General features: G+C 42.7%; 1 protein-coding gene across 9 annotated transcripts in view; it reads right to left on the bottom strand.

Moving 5' to 3' along the window:
* Positions 1-19,102, bottom strand: part of SGMS1 (sphingomyelin synthase 1) — a 189,548-nt gene that overhangs the window by 146,799 nt on the left and 23,647 nt on the right. For 8 of the 9 annotated variants that reach the window (XM_075000336.1, XM_075000332.1, XM_075000329.1 and 5 more), the window contains exon 2: positions 18,208-18,325. The gene's annotated coding sequence lies outside the window, so the exon portion shown is untranslated. Of the gene's footprint in view, positions 1-15,765; positions 15,870-18,207; positions 18,326-19,102 lie in introns of all 9 variants that reach the window. The other variant, XM_075000330.1, reaches the window with a different exon arrangement.

The following is a 19,102-nucleotide window of genomic DNA, read 5'->3' on the forward strand; positions in this document are numbered from 1 at the left end:
CCTGGTAACTAAGTTGTCAATAAGTGTGAAGATGAAGGGAAGGACGAGAGAATGGATAATTATTTGAAAGAAAGGATCAACAGTGGGTTCTTTTAAATGAGATACGATGACAGAATGCTGTACTGGGAAGTAAAGGAACCAGATGAAAGTAAAAGGCTGAGAAGACAAAAAAGGAAGTGGTTAGAACTCTGCAAGAGAGACAGAGAGATCAGCAAACAAGGACAGAGTCACTCAGGTCTCTTCCATTTAGTGTGCCTCTTCTGTCTACTCCAAACAGTAGATGAAGTCTTCGTGGGCTGCTCATCAGGGCTGATGTGCCATTCTGGTGTTGTAGAGGTAAGATAGCATGTTGCAGCAGCACAGACACAGTCCTTCTATAAAAGCAAGAAATCCTGTGGCACTTTATAGACTAACAGCTATTTTGGAGCACAAGCTTTTGTGGGCAAAGACCTGCTTCGTCAGATGCATTGAGTGGAGTTTCCAGAGGAGGCTCTAAATTTTTAGGCTCAGAAAAAGGAGGGAGTCCCAGTTAAGAGGAAGGCCAGACTTGACAAGGTCAACCATTCTATGTGAGAATTCACCAGAGTGGTTTCTCTACTGTTATGGCACAAGAAAGTTTCCCACAGTCCTACATTTTACTTATTTTAGGTTTATAAATTTTAATCTTCATATACCTGCATTTGTCTTAAACATTCATGTCCATCACAAAAGCAATGAAGTAATTTCACATGATGTGTGTGTTATTAACAAAAAATGGTCTCTGAAGATCAGAGTTTTAAACACTAAGACCATCATCAGTGACCAGGAGCTTGGTATTCTGCACTGGACATTTTCCATTACGAGAGATTATAATTTGGTAAAATTTAAACTAGCCATCCTGATCCTATAAAGTCAGGAGGCAGGAAAATTAAGTATGATACAGTCCTTTAAGCCTCAGGAGGGGCCCTGTGTCTACAGTTCATAGCTTTCTTTTTGTGGTGTGTTCTTTCCTGACCCATTCTACCATGAACTATAGTTTGTAGTTTGCGTACAGCACAATCCCTGAAACTCTGATCATGGTATTTACCCTGATATAAGCGAAACTGCAAAGGCACAAAACAGAGAAATAAAAAATGAGAACTGAAGGAAGCAATAGGTGAGCACTTTCTTACCAAATACTAGGGCACCCCTTATACAAAGCCAACCCCCCCAGTCCTTCCTCTGCATATGCTACTCCTACAGTAGTGATAAAAACAATAGTGTGGGATTGACAGGTGTCCAGGTCTTCAAATATTCAGATCTCCTTCATGTAAGTTTCATAAAGACACAAAGGAGAAATGCTTTTTTTTTTTTTTATCTTCTTGGGGCCTACTTGCTGCAAATGAATGTAAGCTATTTCCAACTCACACCTAGACCCACCAATCACACTCTTCCATAAGCAAATTAGCCACTACCTCCTCCCAAAACATACTAATGGTTTTAAATTATACTAACAAAATAAACAAGGGAGTAAAAAGTTTGCCCTCTTCTAACATAGTGGTGTAGAAATAATTTTTTGCTATTTCAGTAGCTCTCCCATATATATATTTTACATCAAAACACTCTTTATGTAACACACTTTTGAAATTCAACAAAAATGCCAGAAAAAAGAAAATGCACAGATAGCCAGCACAACAACAGTGAAATACCTTTCACTCTATTTCTTCCACTACTGTAAAAGCTTGCTAAGACATCACACAAGGAATTTTTTTCATTGAACATTCAGATACACAGTGAAGCTCAGCTTTCGATTTTTCTTTACACAAGAAAAAAAGTAGTTTACACAGGGTACGTTAGGCAAGCCAGTGTAACACAGTTACTGCAGAAAACCAACATATTAAACATATCTGCAGTTTTTCTTTTCTCAATGAAAACCCTCATGTTGAATTTTAAGTTGTGGGCTTCAGTGTGCAATGAAAAAAGAGAGTGTAACACAGCTGAAGTTTTCTGAACTCCAGGGAGGTTTGGTTTTTATTTTAAACAGGAGACTTTCCATCTCCACCTTTCTGCAAATGCTCATGAAATAAAGCCAGAGAACACATACCTGTAAATAGGGTAGCCAAATTTCTACTCACATAAAACTCTTACCCCATCGTCACTGCATTCCTACTGCGAGACCTCAACTGACAACCATACAGGCTGTGTAGTCCTATCTGAAAAATCAATACAGCATGAACACAGGGCAAAATTTCCTTACAGCATTCCCAACCTTCAGAGGGATTCACCAACTCAGGAAAATCAAGAGTTGCTTAATTTCCATGTCCACTCAGTTCCTTCTGCTGAGAAGTCAAAAACGAGTAGCTGGGACTTTCATGCAAATTAGTTTGACAGAGCTCACCAGCTCAAGTTCACACAGACCAAAAAGCCACTGTCTGTATTACAGTGTATTACCACTCCCATAATCTAATGCTTCACTAATCCACCCGAGAAGCATCTGTCAACAGAAGTGACTGTTGGAAGGGATTTCCTGAGAAAATTTCTGTTGACAGATTGCGTCCAAACATAAAAGCAGATTGAAAGCGAAATCTGCTCTGTCGCCAGAGACCAGCCAGACTGCCCAGCCCTCTCTCAACAGAACAGAACAAAAAGCAGTCAAGTAGCACTTTAAAGACTAGCAAAATGGTTTATTAGGTGGTCTTTAAAGTGCTACTTGACTGCTTTTTGTTTTGATAGTGTATAGACTAGCACGGCTTCCTCTCTATTACTATTCAACAGAACAGGTGACCAGAAGCTCTGCAAACAGGGTTGCCCAGTGAACTGGAAGCCCTATCTGTCAACAAAAGAGCCCTGGAGCATCTACATAGCTGTTCTGTCAACAGGAAACTGTCAAGAAATGCATTATACCTAAACACGGAGAGGTGTAATGCTGCCGGCTGATGTGCTGAGTTTTGTCAACAGACTGTCAACAAAAGCATATTTTGCTTGTAGAAGCTCCATGGGTTTTTCTAACACAAGTCCAGTTTTGCCAGAAAAACCCTCTTGTGTAGGCACAGCCCAAATATTTTCCACAGTGTATTTACTACTTTAAAATGTATTGTGTTCAGTTTCCCTTGTAACATCTAAGGACTACACTAAATGCAGATATATATTGTAGAAAATTATAGCAACCTTTTCTCCCCCAAGCAGAAATATATACACAGAGCTGAAAAAAAGCTGCTTGGCAGGATAAACTATTTATGTTCTGAGCACAGATAAGTGTAGATCCTAGCATGGAAAAACAATGCATTCAAAGGGTGGGATGGCCATGTTTTGTGGATACAGGCGTTTCCTGTTCTATTTCTAGAGCTGTGCAAGTAACCTCTCAAAATTTGACGTGGCTAAAACACAAAAGCACTAAAACAAAGGTGCGCATCAAAGTGGAGTTGATGCTGGGCAAAGTTTCTGTTTAATTTGTTGAGATCTTTGGTGTCCCCTTGCTTATGAATCGTGTATATGTGTGTGTATAAGTTATCTAAGTGATAAGTTATAATTAGAACTGTCAAGTGATTACAAGTGATTATTTTCAAGATTAAAGCTAATCTTGAGTAACTGCAGTTTTAATTACATGACTATGCTAACTATACTAGATTACAATTTAAGTATTCTGGATAGTGTTTGTACTGTCATATATACTGATTTCAATTAAAATATAAAACAAAGTGTACAGTGCTCAATTTTTAAGATTTTTATTTAAAAATATTTACACTATAAGAAAAGAAAAATAATATTTCAATGCACAACACTTGTCTGAGGTGAAATATCTCTCATGAAAGTTGAATTTAAAAAAATAAATTTATTTTTACATAACTGTAAAAATAAAACAATGTAAACTTTTAGAGCTTAGTAGTAGATGTACCCTGCGTTGCTCAGCTCTTTCACTGAAAGAAATGAAAAATGTACATATTTTAAAACATTACAGTATTTTTCAAAAATGAAGAAAAATGAAGGCTTGGGTGAGAAGGGTGCAGCCAGACAGAGCCCCCTCTTTTTGCTCTACTCCATCTTGCCTTCCCTAGATGCTTCAGAGCACAAAAGGGTTAAAAGGAATAGCCCAGCCCTGGAATGCCCGAGAGCACAGATGGGCTTATCTTAGCCAAGGCCTTTGAAGCTCCAGAGCAAAGAACAATGGGCTAATTAACAGCCGGGCCTCAGACTGCCCTTGGCTAATTACCATTAGCTGAATTCGCCCATAGGGTCCCAGACAAGAGGAAAAATCTCTAGCCCATTAAGACATAAATGCCCCAATTGTCTACCTGACAGGTGTAAACTACACCCTTGAACTCCCTGTGAGAACCTGTATCAGACAGTTTAATTCAATTAAACCAAGGAAGAAGCCTACGTGACCCAATGGGTATACAGAGGGGTCCAGCAGACCCCCTATTTGAGCTCCAATCATCCTTCCTGCCAGATAGGAGGGTGGGGGTCTCCCCAGCTCCCCGGGGACGCTCGACTCCTGGAAAAAAAGGACAAAGGACTTCTTCCCAAGGGATTGAGGGAAACTGTCCAAGCCACGTTGGTAATGCAGGGGTGAGGATAAGACCTGCTAGATATTTTACTTTTTATTTCTTTTGCGCGCATTTAACAAGTATAGATCTATAAATTAGAGTGTATGCTAGCTATTTGTAATCAAAGTATAAACCTTGTAACAATTGTAACCACAAGAGCTTAACTTGATAGGTAACAAATAAAGCAACATTGTAACAGGAAGAGCTTAACTTGTTAGATAAATAACAAAGTAATTGATTTAAGTGGTAACCTGACTCCTCCTGTTACTGTGCTAACCGGAACACAAAACAAAGAACCTAGCTGCTTTTCAGCAGCTCTTAGTCTGGTCACTGGTGGGCTCTGCCCTGGCAGTTGAAATCTCATATTAATACAAGGGCATTGTGGCATCTCACCTGACCATCGGCTAACAAAGGGGCAGGAGATGGATGGCTTAGAGCAGAGCGTTGGTGTGGCTCAAGGCAGGGGATGGAGTGCAAAAGAAAATGGGAGGGGTCTCAGGACAGGGGGCTGGGAGGGGGTTATCAGGACCATCCCTGGTGGTGAGAGTGATGCTACTATGGCAACAGCTCCTCCCAAGAGGCCAGGGCAGCACTCCCCATCCAGTGACTCCTCTTGGAAGGAAGGGGTGGATCCCAGGGTTATGTGCTTATCGGGTGGGGGCTGAGGCTCTCTAGGCTGCCCCCCAGCCTGCAGCACTCCAAGGGCAGCCTCAGGTCTACTGTTGCCCCTCAGGCCTGCAGCTGACCCAAGCCTCCAGCTGCCCCCACGCTGGACTGTAGAGGCAGTGGTTTGGGGGCTACTCCCAGCTTCCAGAAACTCCCTCCATCCTGTAGCCTGTTTGGTGGCACACTCCAGGGACTGGTCCCCACCTCCACTGCCCACTGTGGCACAGGCTTTTGAGGGGGCACCAGGCTCTGGAGGCTGCCCCTTCCTCCTGCAAATCCCCCTCCCATGGCCTGTATGCTGTTAAAGTTGTGGGTGAGGCTCTGGGGGCTGCCCCCAGCCTCCAGAGGCCCCCATTCAGCAGGCTGTCCGGGTAAGGCCAAATTCTGGGGGCTGTCCCCAGCCTCCAGTGCCCCCTCCCGTGGCCTTCAGGCTGTCTGGGTGGGGCCAGGCTACAGAGGGGTTGCCCCGTCTCCACCTCTCCACCACAGCTGCCTCCAGTGACTGCAGGTCTTGGGGTGGGGAGGCAGCCCCACTGCAGGCTGTCTGAGGAGGGCCAGGCTCCTGGAGCTGCCCCTGCTTTCCAGCTGTCCCTCCTTCCACATCACCCCTCCCTGTGCCCTGCAGGCTGTAGGCTCTCCACAGGGTGGGGGAGGAAAACATGCTCTAGATTTGGGACAGGGGAGCGACTTACTGGATGTTTGTGGCAGACAAGATGGTAGACCCCCTCCCCTGCTGGCCTCTCTCAGGGCGGCAGCTGTCGCCTGAGACCACTCTCAGTAGTGCCTCCCACCTGCCTGCACCCATCCCTTTCACCTCCTTCGGCCTCCTCCCTTTCCATTTTCAGGGAAATCCTGGGATTTCAGGTATTTCCCGCTTTGCAAGCACAACCAAACCCTGGCCTTGGTTTAAGTTGGGTAAGAGGAAGCTGTATACCAAATTCTCTAGTCATAGCTCTTACAGTTTAAGAGGAGCTCTTGAACAAACACAGCACCAACAGATGCTCTAAAGTATGGATAGATATCAATAGATAAATCCATCCCATCCAACTTCTTGTTTCTTCTTTAAAGAAACCTTGGGGCAAAGCATTCAGGTTAGCCCCCAGAGTGAGGGGCCAAATCAGGGCAACTCTCCACTGGCAACATCCCTAACCGTCTGCCGGTGCTGGGCTAGGAGTCATTTCCTCTTCTTCTTTTCCTGCCCTCCAGTGGCAGATTGAGTTACTGAATCTGACCAGACACTGGTCTCTCCAGGCTTCTTTTCACCCAGACTAGCGGTATTAATGCCATTTAAAAATTAACACATTTGTTTTGTTTTCAGTTAATCAAAGGCAGTAAATGTGATAAACTGACAGGCTTACTTATTTATACCAAATATTTCAATGGGAAAAGGGAAACAAAGGGATATGGATGGAATAAGAGAAAAAACTCATAACTAGTAATTTCCACCCCAAATTCTCTCCAAAAGTGACTGAAGTGTGATCACAAATTAAATAACTGAATTTCACATTTACATTACACTGGCCATAGTTTAAAGCTTACTTTTAGCTTCTGCAGTCACAAGAAAAGAATTTATGCTGCCACAATGATGTCAGTTTCACATGCTCTCCTCAGTCACAAGCTGTTTATAAAATGCCCCTGTTATGCATGTTTGTGAAAATAGTGTGATTAAACAAGTTGTGAAGGGAGAGAGGGGAGAAGCATCAATAGTTTTATCAGGTAGATAAAAATCTCTGATCTGAAGTACTGTGACTTGTGGGTGCTTGACACCTGGGAAGCTGGGACCTGAAACCTGAGAAGGAAGGAAGAGATGAGATCCACCTAACGAAGAAAGGAAAGAGCATCTTTGCAGGCAGGCTTGCAAACCTCGTGAGGAGGGCTTTAAACTAGGTTCGTCAGGGGATGATGACACAAGTCCTGAGTAAGTGGGAAAGGAGTAGGGAACAACAAAGTAGGATTCCTGGGTGAAGAGGAGAAAGTGGGCCAATCAGACACTTTTCTGAGGTGCTTGTACACAAATGCAAGACCCCTGGGAAACAAACAGGAAGAATTAGAGGACCTGGAACAGTCAAAGTAGTATGGGGTGGTTGGAGTAACGGAGCCTTGGTGGAATGACTCACATAACAGAGCATGGAATTATATAAACTGTTCAGGAAAGACAGACAGGAGAGAAAAAGAGCAGGAGTTGTGTTCTGTGTGAGGGAGCATTTTGATTGCTCAGAGCTCCAATATAAAGAGAGAGAAAAGCCAGCTGAGTGTCTTTGGGTTAAGCTTAGAGGCAGAAGCAACAGAGGTGATGTTGTAGTTGGTGTCTGCTATAGCCCGCCAGATCAGGGAGATGAGGATTTCTTCAGACAGCTAAGAGAAGTTTCCAAATCGCAGGCCCTGGTTCTCATGGGAGACTTTAATTATCCAGACATTTGTTGGGAGACCAATACAGCAGTGCAGAAGTCTTTGGAGAATACTGGGGATAACTTCTTGGTACAAGTGCTGATGGACCTGACGAGGGGCCAGGCACATCTTGACCTGCTGCTCACAAATAGGCAAGAACTAGTAGGAGAAACAGAAGTGGATGGTAACCTGGGCTGCAGCAACCATGAGATGGTAGATTTCAGGATCCTGACAAAAGGAAGAAAGGTGAGCAATAAAATACAGACCCTTGATTTCAAAAGAGCACACTTCGACTCCCTGAGAGAACTGATGGGCAGGATCCCTTGGGAAATGAAGACAAAGGGGAAAAGACTTCAGGAGAACTGGCAGTATTTTAAAGAAATCTTACTGAAGGCAAAGGAACAAACCATCCAGCTGCTTAGTAAGAAACACAAATATGGTAGGTAGCCAGCTTGTCTTAACAGGGAAATCTTTGGTCAGCTTCAGCTCAAAAAGGATGTGCATAAGAAGTGGAAATGTGAACAGTTGGCTAAGGAGGAGTATAAGTATATGGCTGGAGAATGCCAGGCAGTCATCAGGAAAGCAAAAGCACAGATGAAACTGCAGGTGGCAAGGGATGTGAAGGTTATCAAGAAGGGTTTCTACAGGCATGTTAACAATACGAGGGTTATCAGGGAAGGCATGGGGTCATTACTGGATGAGAGAGGTAACCTAGTGATGGACAATGTCAGAAAAGCTGAAGTACTCAATGCTTTTTTCCCCCCTCAGTCTTTGAGGACAAGGACAGCTCCCACACTACAGTGCTTAACAATGCAGTACGGGAAGGTGGAGGGTAGCCCTCAATGGGGAAGGAATGAGTTAAGAGCTGCTTAGAAAAAACTAGATGTACACAAATCCATGGGTCTGGATTTAGTGCACCCCAGGGTACTGAGCGAATTGGCAGGTGTCATTGCTGAGCCTATGGCCATTATCTTGAAGACTCTTGGAGATAGGGAGAGATGCTGAATGATTTGAAAAAGGCAAATATAGTGCCTGTCTTTAAACAAGCAAAAAATAATCATTCTGGAAACTATAGACCGATCAGCCTTACCTCAGTCCCTGGAAAAGCAATGGAGGGGATCCTCAAGGAGTCCATTTTGGATCACTTGGAAGTGGGGAAAGTGATCAAAAGTAGTCAACATGGATTTACCAAGGACAAGTCGTGCCTGACCAATCTGATTAGCTTCCATGAAGAGGTAACAGGCTCAGTGGACATGGGGAAGTCAGTGGATGTGATATACCTTGACTTCAGCAAAGCTTTCGATATAGTCTCCCATAACATTCTTGCCATAAATTAAGGAAGGATAGATTTGATACATGGACTGTAAGATGGATAGAAAGCTGGCTTTACGGTCAGGCACAAGGGGCCCTGGTCAATGGCTCAATATCTGGATGGCGGTCAGTTTCAAGTGGCATGCCTCAAGGCTTGGTTCTGGGGCTGGTGTTGGTCAACATCTTTATTAATGACCTGGATGAGGGACTGGACTGCACCCTCGGCAAGTTTGCAGATGACACCAAGCTAGGGGGAGAGACAGATACACTAGAGGGTAGAGAGAGGATCCAGAGTGACTTGAACAAATTGGAGGATTGGGCCAAAAGAAATCTGATGTGGTTCAGCATGGAGAAGCGTAGAGTCCTGCACTTGGGATAGAAAAATCCCAAGCATTGTTACAGGTTGGAGACTGACTGGCTAAGCAGCAGCATAGCGGAAAGGGATCTAGGAATTATGATGGATGAAAGGCTGGATATGAGTAAACAGCGTGCCCTTATAGCCAAGAAGGCTAATGGCATATTGGGCTGCATTAGGAGAAGGATTTTGAGAAGTTGTTGTTCCCCTCTATTCAGCACTGGTGTATTGCATCCAGTTTTGGGCTCCCTCAGTATAGAAAGAATGTGAATGTGCTGGAGCAGGTTCAGCGGAGGGCAACAAAAACAGTTAAGGAGCTTGAGCACTTGTCCTGTGAGGAGAGGTTGAGGGATTTGGGCTTGTTTAGTTTGCAGAAAACAAGACTTCCTTCCTTCCTTCCTTAAGTGCCATGCAAACTGGCATAGGTGATCATGGCCCTCCATCCCTGTCTATTTTGAGTGCTTTCTAGCATTTTTACATTGCTTCCACACCGTAACCAGGAAGTAATACTATCCAGCCTTCAACTTCCTGAAGGGGAGTTCTAAAGAGGATGGAGAGAAAATGTTTTCACTGGTGACAGACGGCAGAACAAGGAGCAATGGTCTGAAGTTACAGAAGGAGAGCAGTAGGTTGGATATTAGGAAAAACTACTTCACCAGGAGGGTGGTGAAGCACTGGAATGCATTGCCTAGAGAGGTGGTGGAATCTTCATCCATAGAGGTTTTTAAGCCCCAGCTTGACAAAGTCCTGGCTGGGATGATTCAGTTACAGTTGATTCTGCTTTTTGGTCAGGGGGCTTGACTCTATGATCTCCTGAGGTTCAATTTATTTCTTCTATGTAAATTACTTCAGAAATATACATGAAATATATATTTTCTTTAGTAAAAGACTGAGAAGGGACATGATAGTGGTTTTCAAGTACCTAAAAGAGTGTTACAAGGAGGAGGGAGAAAACTTTGTCTCCTTGGTCTCTGAGGACAGGACAAGAAGCAATGGGCTTAAACTGCAGCAAGGAGGTTTAAGTTTGACATTAGGGAAAAAATTCTAACTGTCAGGGTGGTTAAACAGTGGAAAAATTGCCTAAACAGGTTGTGGAATCTCCATTATTGTAGATATTTAAGAGTAATTTAGACAGACACCTATCGAGGATGGTCTGGACCAGGGGTCAGCAACCGCCAGCACAGGTGCCAAAGACTGGCGTGCAAGCTGGTTTTCACCAGCACACGAGGAGGTAGCTCAGCCCTGCACTCTGACCCCAGGCAGCCAAGAGCTTGCTCAAAGCCATGCTGCCTGTGGATTAACAAAAGCTCAGCTAATGCTACCAAACACCACCTAGACAGTAGAGCTCTGCATTTTTATACATTAATGCAGCTGTTGTAAGTAGCAATATTAGTACATTTTAAAAGTATCACTGGCACTCGCATCTTACATAGAGGTCAAATTTCAGCACTCCACCTCAGAAAGTTTGCTGACCCCTGGTCTAGACAGGGCTAGGTCCCACTGTGAGGGCAGGGGACTGGACTTGATGACCTCTTGAGGTCCCTTCCATTCCAGTTCCAGTGGTCTATGACTCTATGTACTGTGTTTAAAGCACAGTGTGTTTTTAACCAATTTAATACTGATGCCTATGAAGACCAGCAACTTAACAGTTTACACTTCTGAATCCACCTTCATGTTCCCCTGAAGTGATAGAAATAGTACCTATTCAACTACAGCTGCATTGGGGCCTCAATGATATACTCAAGGGAACTCATTTAGATATAATGAGGAAAATTAAAAGAACATTGGCTTAACCTTGACCATTTCCTGCCCATGAGAAAACAAATGTCAGACATATTGCATAAGCAGAGTTATTTAGCCCGTAATGAATTAACACATGTCCTCATGACTAGGCTGTTTAATTATTACAGTTCCACCCCTTCTGTGTCATTGGCAGCCTGCTCAGCACACAACTGTTTTAAGCAATCTTATTACATTCACATGGCCTCTAAAGCATCAGGTTGATTCTAAGGTGGCATAAATAAGGGTTTAAAGCCTCAAATTGTGTAAGACTTACCTATAATAGAGACCAACTACTTAACACAGATCTATACTTGGACACCATCTGCATTTCAAGGATCTCAGCACCACATCCTCGATTAGCTTGCACTTCTAGCAGTGAGAAAGAATGGAACTCTCTCTCAGCTCCTTTATGCATTCTTCTGACTTAAATGTTAAACGACTTTGTAAGTTGGCTTCATGGTTGTTATTCCCCACTTCCCTCTTTTTTGTATTTCACAGCCTCACTTGTGTCAGTTAAGGGAATATTTTAACTGTATTTTCTAAAGAATAATTGGGTAACTGTGATACCCTTCCTTCCTCTTGTGCAATTTAATGTTTTTCCTCCTAACTTTTCCCTGTTTTGATGGTTAGGTGATGTTTGTACTATGTAACAGATATGGGTGTTTGAACTTTGCTAAACTTATTTACCTGTTATGTTGATTTAAGCTTAATGATCCACTTCCATAAGCACATATTCTCTTTCATAAAATGCAAATAAAATGACAGCTCTACCATAGCAAGAGAGATTAGATTTTTACTCTTTTGTTCAGCATCTCCAGTGGATGGCCATCTGCTTTCCTATGCTGTTTCAATACAGGAACACAACTTTAGAAAGACGAACAATATCCTTACAGAACATAGTCATTTTAAAAAAAATCTCTATACCTGTTTGTTAGCCATGTCTTACACCATACCCATTTGCTTTGCTCCGTGGATACTAGCAAGTGGTCTGAAAGCTAACATATAAATGGGGAGTGCAGATTGAATAATCATTCCCTTAATACAGCATTTATAAAATGTTACCACAGCTTTACTCTTATTTCACTTTTTGCAAGATATGCCCTTGTAATATGTCTATGTATCTGTCAACTTCACAGACATCAATCCTGTAGAGAAGCATCAACTGAACAGTGCACGGGTTCTTCAGTGTTAATAAGTAACTATCAATATACAGTACAAGCTTTATTATCCAGCAACCCTGGGGCAGTGGTTCCCAATTGTTTCAGTAACACTGCACACTATAAAGAGACAAACAATTCCATGGCGCACACACTTTTTTCAGCTGAATCAATTGTTCATAAACATTGCCCCTCGCCACCAGCCCGCTGGACCTGGGACCCGGCATTTAAACCACATCCCAGCTCCAACAGGGTTCCAACCTCCCTTCCTCCCACCTTTAAAAAGCAGGAAGCAGGCAACCTTGTTGCTTGAGCCCCCAGCTGGTGCAGAGTCATCAGTTTCCCCCCCAAGGTGGCTCTGCAATAAGCTGCAGCGAAGGGCAATTGACAATATTTCATAGCACTCTTCGACAGCTCTCACAGCACACCAGGGTGTGTCAGCATACTGGTTGAAACCCACTGCCCTGGGGAACAGGGGATGTCAGATAATCAAATGTACCCAATATGTACCTGTCAGGCAGCCGAATTCCAGATAACATAGCTTTTACTATAATACAGAAAGCCCAAAATTGGCTATACAAAACACAGATGCCCAAAAAGTACACAAGAATGCTTACCTTCCTATATGCTGTAACAAGTGACAAAACAAGGAACTGTAGTCAGAGACTTACAATATTACATAACACACAGTTAGATATACAATCCTAAGAATGATTTTCATCTGCACAAAATTTTGTTGCCCAAGAACACATGTACTTCACAACAAAGTCACCAGCAAAAAACTACTCAACTGACCAATGCTGTGACCAAAGGAATCCCACATTCACATTATCAATACTGCCTTCTAGCTTCCAGGCAGAATTCAAGATGTTTGTTTTGACATATAAAGCCCCAATATTTTAGCTGTCTGACTGAGAAACTGCCCCTTCCCACGCAAACCTGCACAGCCAAGATCAGCTTAAGCAATGAGCAAGAGCTTCTTCACTTAAAAACAGAAAGGGAGATGGTTCCTTTAGTACATGCCTTCAGCTTTGGAACTCTCTTCACTGAACTGACCCCAATTTGACCATTCAAGACATGCATGAGTAAATGAAAAATGTTGCATCATTTCAGAGTTGGAGGAACTTAAAAGGAACTAATTATGAGTTGCCTGTAGGTTTTCTAATAATTTTAGGTTGTTTCTTTAACCAGAAAGATAACATCCAGATATCACATATCCAAAAATTGTCTATTTAATTAGAGAAATCTATTAAGGAGGTCTTTGGATGAACTTGAGCCACATTTTCTAGCCTTTTTTCCCCACAAGCCATGTAGCTTGCAGCAGGAAGCCACTCCAGCCACATTGAGCTACAGGTGGTGGTGCCTGAAGGGCTCCTGGAGGGTTTTAAATCATCTGGGGGTGGAAGGTGGGGCTAGGGGACACATTTGAAGGATAAAGAGAACTTCGCCCCCAGAGCTCTGGCAGAGGAGGGAGCCCACCGACCCACTAGGAGAAAGTGAGGACTGACAGTGGCATAAAGTAAATGGAGTTTGAGACCACTGCCCTAAACTAAACATAATCCAATCATCTGATGGCCACCACATCTCACCTGTGATTATTATCACTCAACTGACAATCAAATTTCAGATATTAAAGAAACTAGTTTTCAATCCCCTATCTCTCAATTCCCACTACAAATATGGAACAGCAAAAAATAATGCACAATCTAGTAAAATCTCAAACAAATGCCTTTAAAACAACGTATAATGCAACACACTTCATTTTTAAACTCAGGGTCATCATAGGGTCATCATACTCAACAAACCCAAAGTCGTGACTCTAGACAAGCATAATCTTGGGAGAATCTCTTGCACTGCCTACACAGCATTAAGAAAAACAGAACCACTCACTTGGTCTGATGACATGCTGCTCTCTGCTTCAGTCATTAAGCAGTCCAGCTGCACGTCTGAACTTTAGACTCATAGAACACAATCACCTGCTTTCGGCTAATAAACCACACAAGTTAGTCTTTGCAGTGAGCTGAATTACATAATCATGTGAAATACAGACCACAAAACTGACTGTCTATAAGAACACATACACAAGCTGAACATTTGAAAAGCTGAAGAGCCACCTCCATGTTGCTCTACAGCTTCTCTTCTACCGATATACATATGCTCCTAGGAGAATTCTGTACCCAAAAACTATAAAATTTCATATTACATACACAAAAATTCTGCACACGATATTTTAAAATTCTGCAAGTTCCAATACTACAGCTCTCCTCTGAGACACAGACAGAGCAGTCAGGCTGCATCCAATTCTGACACAGCGTCAGGGCCAGGCCTGCCCCAGAAACACCCTGGCCCCTGCTCCTCCACACCAGGTGTGGGCGGGCAAAATACAAATGTGCAGGGGCTTACTGAGGGCTGGAGACCCAGATGTGGCTTGAGGGGGTTCCGTCTGGGGCAATCTATATGCAGGCAGCTTGGTGGGGGGTATGGGATCTGGAGGGACAGGGGCTCCTTGGTACATTCTGGGTTTTGCAGCATCCAGGTGAAAGTGGTTGGGGATCAGTAGGGAGCATGTGATGGTTTAGCAAGTGGTCCGGGTGCTGGAAAAGTGAGATTTGAGGAGAGTTCTGTTTGGGACAATCTGGATGCAGGCAGTTCTGGACAGTTATCCAGCTACACAGGGGCTCATTGGTGAGTTCTAGGTTGATGAAGGTCTAAGGTGGTGTGAGGACCAAGAGCTCCGTAGTATGGGAAGTCAAGATGTGTGATGCTTGGTGAGGACTGAGGCTTGGCAGAAAGAAAGTAAGCAGGCCTGGGTGAAGTCTCCTACAGCAGGAGGAGATTTTGGGGGGCGGGGAAGGGGTATCTAACCCATCCCCAGTCACTCCTTTCAGGGAAGAAGTCTGCTGTCCCCTGCCGCCAGATAAGCCAGAACCATAAGATTAGCATAGCACAAGGTAAGAACCACTGGCAGGGGCATCGCCAGTCCTGGCCCCGCCCTTCAGTGATTCACCTCTCTGCCAGGTGCTCTGGATGCCCAAAACAATATACTCATGCTGCTGGGGAAGAATGAGCGATCCTTCTTCTGGCTGACCTTAGCTTTCCTGTCATAAATATTTTTTTTCTGTCGGAAAGCAAGCAAATGTGCAGGGGCCATGAATTCTACACACATGCAATGGTGCAGAATTACTCCAGGAGTAGAAGCTGGGTTAAAAAAAAGAGATATTACCACAGGCACCTTGTCTCTTTAAGACAGTGAAATTATTCAACATGTTCCTAAGGCTGCTTCTACACATGCCGCCACCGTGGTAATGAGGGAATTCGAAGCAGGCTAATGTGCTAATGTGCATATTCAGCTCCTCATTAGCATAAATAGCAGCCATGCGAATTTCAAGGTGCAGACTTCGAATTGCAGATTGACACTGAAGATGGGGGAAGCTTCAAAATAAGCACCTCACTTAGATATTCCCTTACTCCAATCTATTTTCTATCATCAGAATATACCATTTCTTCTAAGTTCTACTGAAACTTTAACTGGCTACTACATTTCAATTGAAAAAGACTTAACATCTACAAAGGTGGACAGCAAGAAAGTTAATAGTTTGCTTACAGATGATTAAGAGGAAGATGCTTGACCTGCAGAGAACTTTTAATACAAGGAAGCTGAGAAAATGCTTTTTCATTTGGAGAATCATAGCAGCAGAAAACAGGCCACTAAAAGTTGAGAAATCAAATTAAATGACAATGTTCACAGTATATCGAAGAAAATATGACACAAAGGTATTAAAATATGCAAAAAATAGCTGTAACAGCATGTGCCTATTTTTATCCATTTTCCATCCCAGTAAACTAAACTACCGTCATGTAATTTTGTGACTGACTTTTTTTAATAACAATACAAATATTTACCATCATCTCTGTGTTACTGAGACTGCATAGATGACACACATTTTTAAAGAGATGAACAAAGCAACTTTGCAAATGATGTATAGCTTTCCTCCAAGCATAAGTCTTCTATACCCACAGCAATTCGCTCTCCATTCAGCCAAGTAAGCAAGCATAAGCTTACATTGCAATTTAAGATGTCCATTATGATACAAAGTATGAAAAAAGAAACATATATTTTTAAAAGAGATGAAGTATCAACTATCTTCATTTACTTAGCCATTAATAAGTAATTGTCTTTTGACAGTTACCGCCAGGCATTTGTCATAAATGTTTAAGAATGGATATGCACATCACAGATGATTTGTAAGCTTAATTGTAAAACAAATGCCTTCACTAAAACCAGTCAAGCTCAATGTTCGTACACCAGTAAAAAGAAAAATCCTGAAAATACGTATCCACCACAAATCACATTTTGAGATATCCCATTGAAGTACTTCTAGATGGAACCATAATAATTTCTTATCTGTACACAAAACCAAATATGTTTCCAAGAGTACATATATTTGCTTCAGCACTTAAACACATTCAGAAGTTCCCTTGCTACCTTCTTATTAATTCCAAATAAAGAGTTCTCCCTTTGTGTGAGCGCTACCAAAAACTATAAACTGTTCCTAAACAACCCAAAAGAGTACTTTAAGGCCAGAAACTCAAAAGAGGGAACTCTCATATACAAAGATTGCCATTAAAAAGTCAGCATTTGCTATTCATTACCACACACATATCCCTGTATTTAAAGTGAGTCATAACTGCTGTTTGTTGGCAAATATTAATTTAACTGGCAACTAGTGAGCATGTAATACAGTATTTCTTAAACTATGTTCTATGGAACACTGGTGTTCCATGAACAACTCACAGGTGTGCTGGGAGCATCTGACACTTTGATATCATACACTGAGGGCATATATTTTTTGTACCAGATACAATGTTATTTCTTCTTTGCTATGCTACCTGATTAAATTACTTCATTTAGTTTTTGCTATATATGTTGTTTTGTTTTGTTTTTTGTTTTGTTTTGTGTGGCAACAATTTTTTAAAGAAAAATTTCATAGGTGTTCTGCATAAAAAAATACCATTTAGCATTCTGTGGTCTCAAAAAGTTTATGAAACACTAATGTTATACATACACACATTTCCCCTTACGTGAGGCTCATCAAAACATAGCTTGCAAACTTCATTGTACTGCTAAAACCCTTCTCACAAAAATTACTACATGCTGCCAGGAGCCAGGACCCAAACCTCAGCCTGCCCAAACCACAATGACATAAGGTGGGGGCCCAACACTTCATTACAGGCAAGTGCCTGTAACTTGAGCCTTGATGCACCAGGCCTGAGCCCTCAGACTCTGGCCTTAGGCTGTGGGGCTCAGGCTCTGCCTCTGAACACCAGCTAGTTTAAGGGCAGGTCTACGCTAGACCTGAGAGTCAATCCTAGATATGCAATTCCAGCTATGACAATTGTGGAGCTGGAATCAACTAATCTAGCCATCCTCACTGAGAGATGCCGATGGAAGAAACTCTCCTGTTGATCTCCCTTACTCCTTGCAATTATGAGGAGTACCAGGGTTGATTGTCAAGCCAAGATATTTCGATTTCATGCATCGCCACCAGGTGCGCAAAACTCAACCCCAGAAGATCAACCCTGACCACATCAATCTCCCAGTAAATGTAGATGTACCCTTCACCAGTCTCGAGGACTCCATTAAAATGGGGCTGTGGTCCACTTTGAGGTCCTGACCCACAGTTTGAGAACCACTGCTCTCAAAGACAGTTATACTGCTTAGCACAACTCAAACTTAGCATTTGCAGCTTCCTTTCTGAAAAGGTAACTAAGGTCAGAAGCTTATCTGTATAAATTTTCTGATTTTTTTCAAAGTAAAAAGTCTTTCGTGCACTAGGCCCAACTTTCTCACAGTGAAGTTAATGTAAAATCTTCAGGGATTTTAATTAACAGGATCGGATCCCTATATTACATGGGGACATTTGCAGCACCACATTATGAAAACATTTATATTCACTGCTCTATTTAAAAACTGGTCTCTGATATGTATGACATACACTTCATAATCATTAGTCACTTTCAACCTTAGAAAAAAGGCAAGAATTACCCCAGATTCTTCAGATGCTCTGCTTCTTTCTCCTACTGAAAAAATAATACTGATAGGTGTCCAAAGAGATCTCACTTCAACAGCCAGCCATCCAGGGAGGAATAGTGCTGCCCTCACCCTGCAAACACAAGTCATAGGAATCAGAACAGCTGTTTTAAAAATGTAGCTTTAGCAATACATTGTTCCCTATATAAGACAATCGACCTAGTAAAAACCTTACTTGGCATCTCATGATTTCCTATCAAAGGCTACGTTTACACTATGAGATAAATTCAAATTCATGAAAAATGCTTTTATAATACCGTTTTTTTAATTCGATTTTGAGTATCCTCACTTCCCATAGGCTCACAGCAAATTTAACATATTGCTTCCACACTGAAATCACCAAACATCAACTGCTGCAGCAGTACATTGTGGGAACCTACCCCACATTTCCCTCAGCCCTGCATTCTGAGCCAGGACCCAGGTGCAGCAGCGCTTTCAGATTCCTGGGTCCTGCAGCTTGTGGGACCTGGGAACCTGACAGCGCAGCAGCCCTGGTCAGTTTCCCAGCTCAGGCTAGTACAGTAAACCCTCCATTTAATGGACTTATGGGAGGAAGGACTGTCTGTTCTTCCCAATAGTCCCTTAAATGTGTTGGTTCACTCCCCCATACTCCCAGGCTACCCCAGCCCCAGTCCTATCCCAATTTCTCCCCAAAAAAACCAACCTCCTGAAAACAACCCCCACAAAAACACCCGAACACCCAAACATGGCCACCTCCCAGCAAAAAAATTCTCCAAACAAACAAAAAAGAAAGAAAGAAAAAGTGGAAGAGCTGCTGAAGCCTGCTGGCTGGGCGTGCCTGGTCATAGGTGGCCAAGGATTCCTGCAAGGTGCACCTGCCCACGGGCAT

Source organism: Carettochelys insculpta, chromosome 7 (genome assembly GCF_033958435.1).
Source record: "Carettochelys insculpta isolate YL-2023 chromosome 7, ASM3395843v1, whole genome shotgun sequence".
NCBI lineage: Eukaryota > Metazoa > Chordata > Testudines > Carettochelyidae > Carettochelys > Carettochelys insculpta.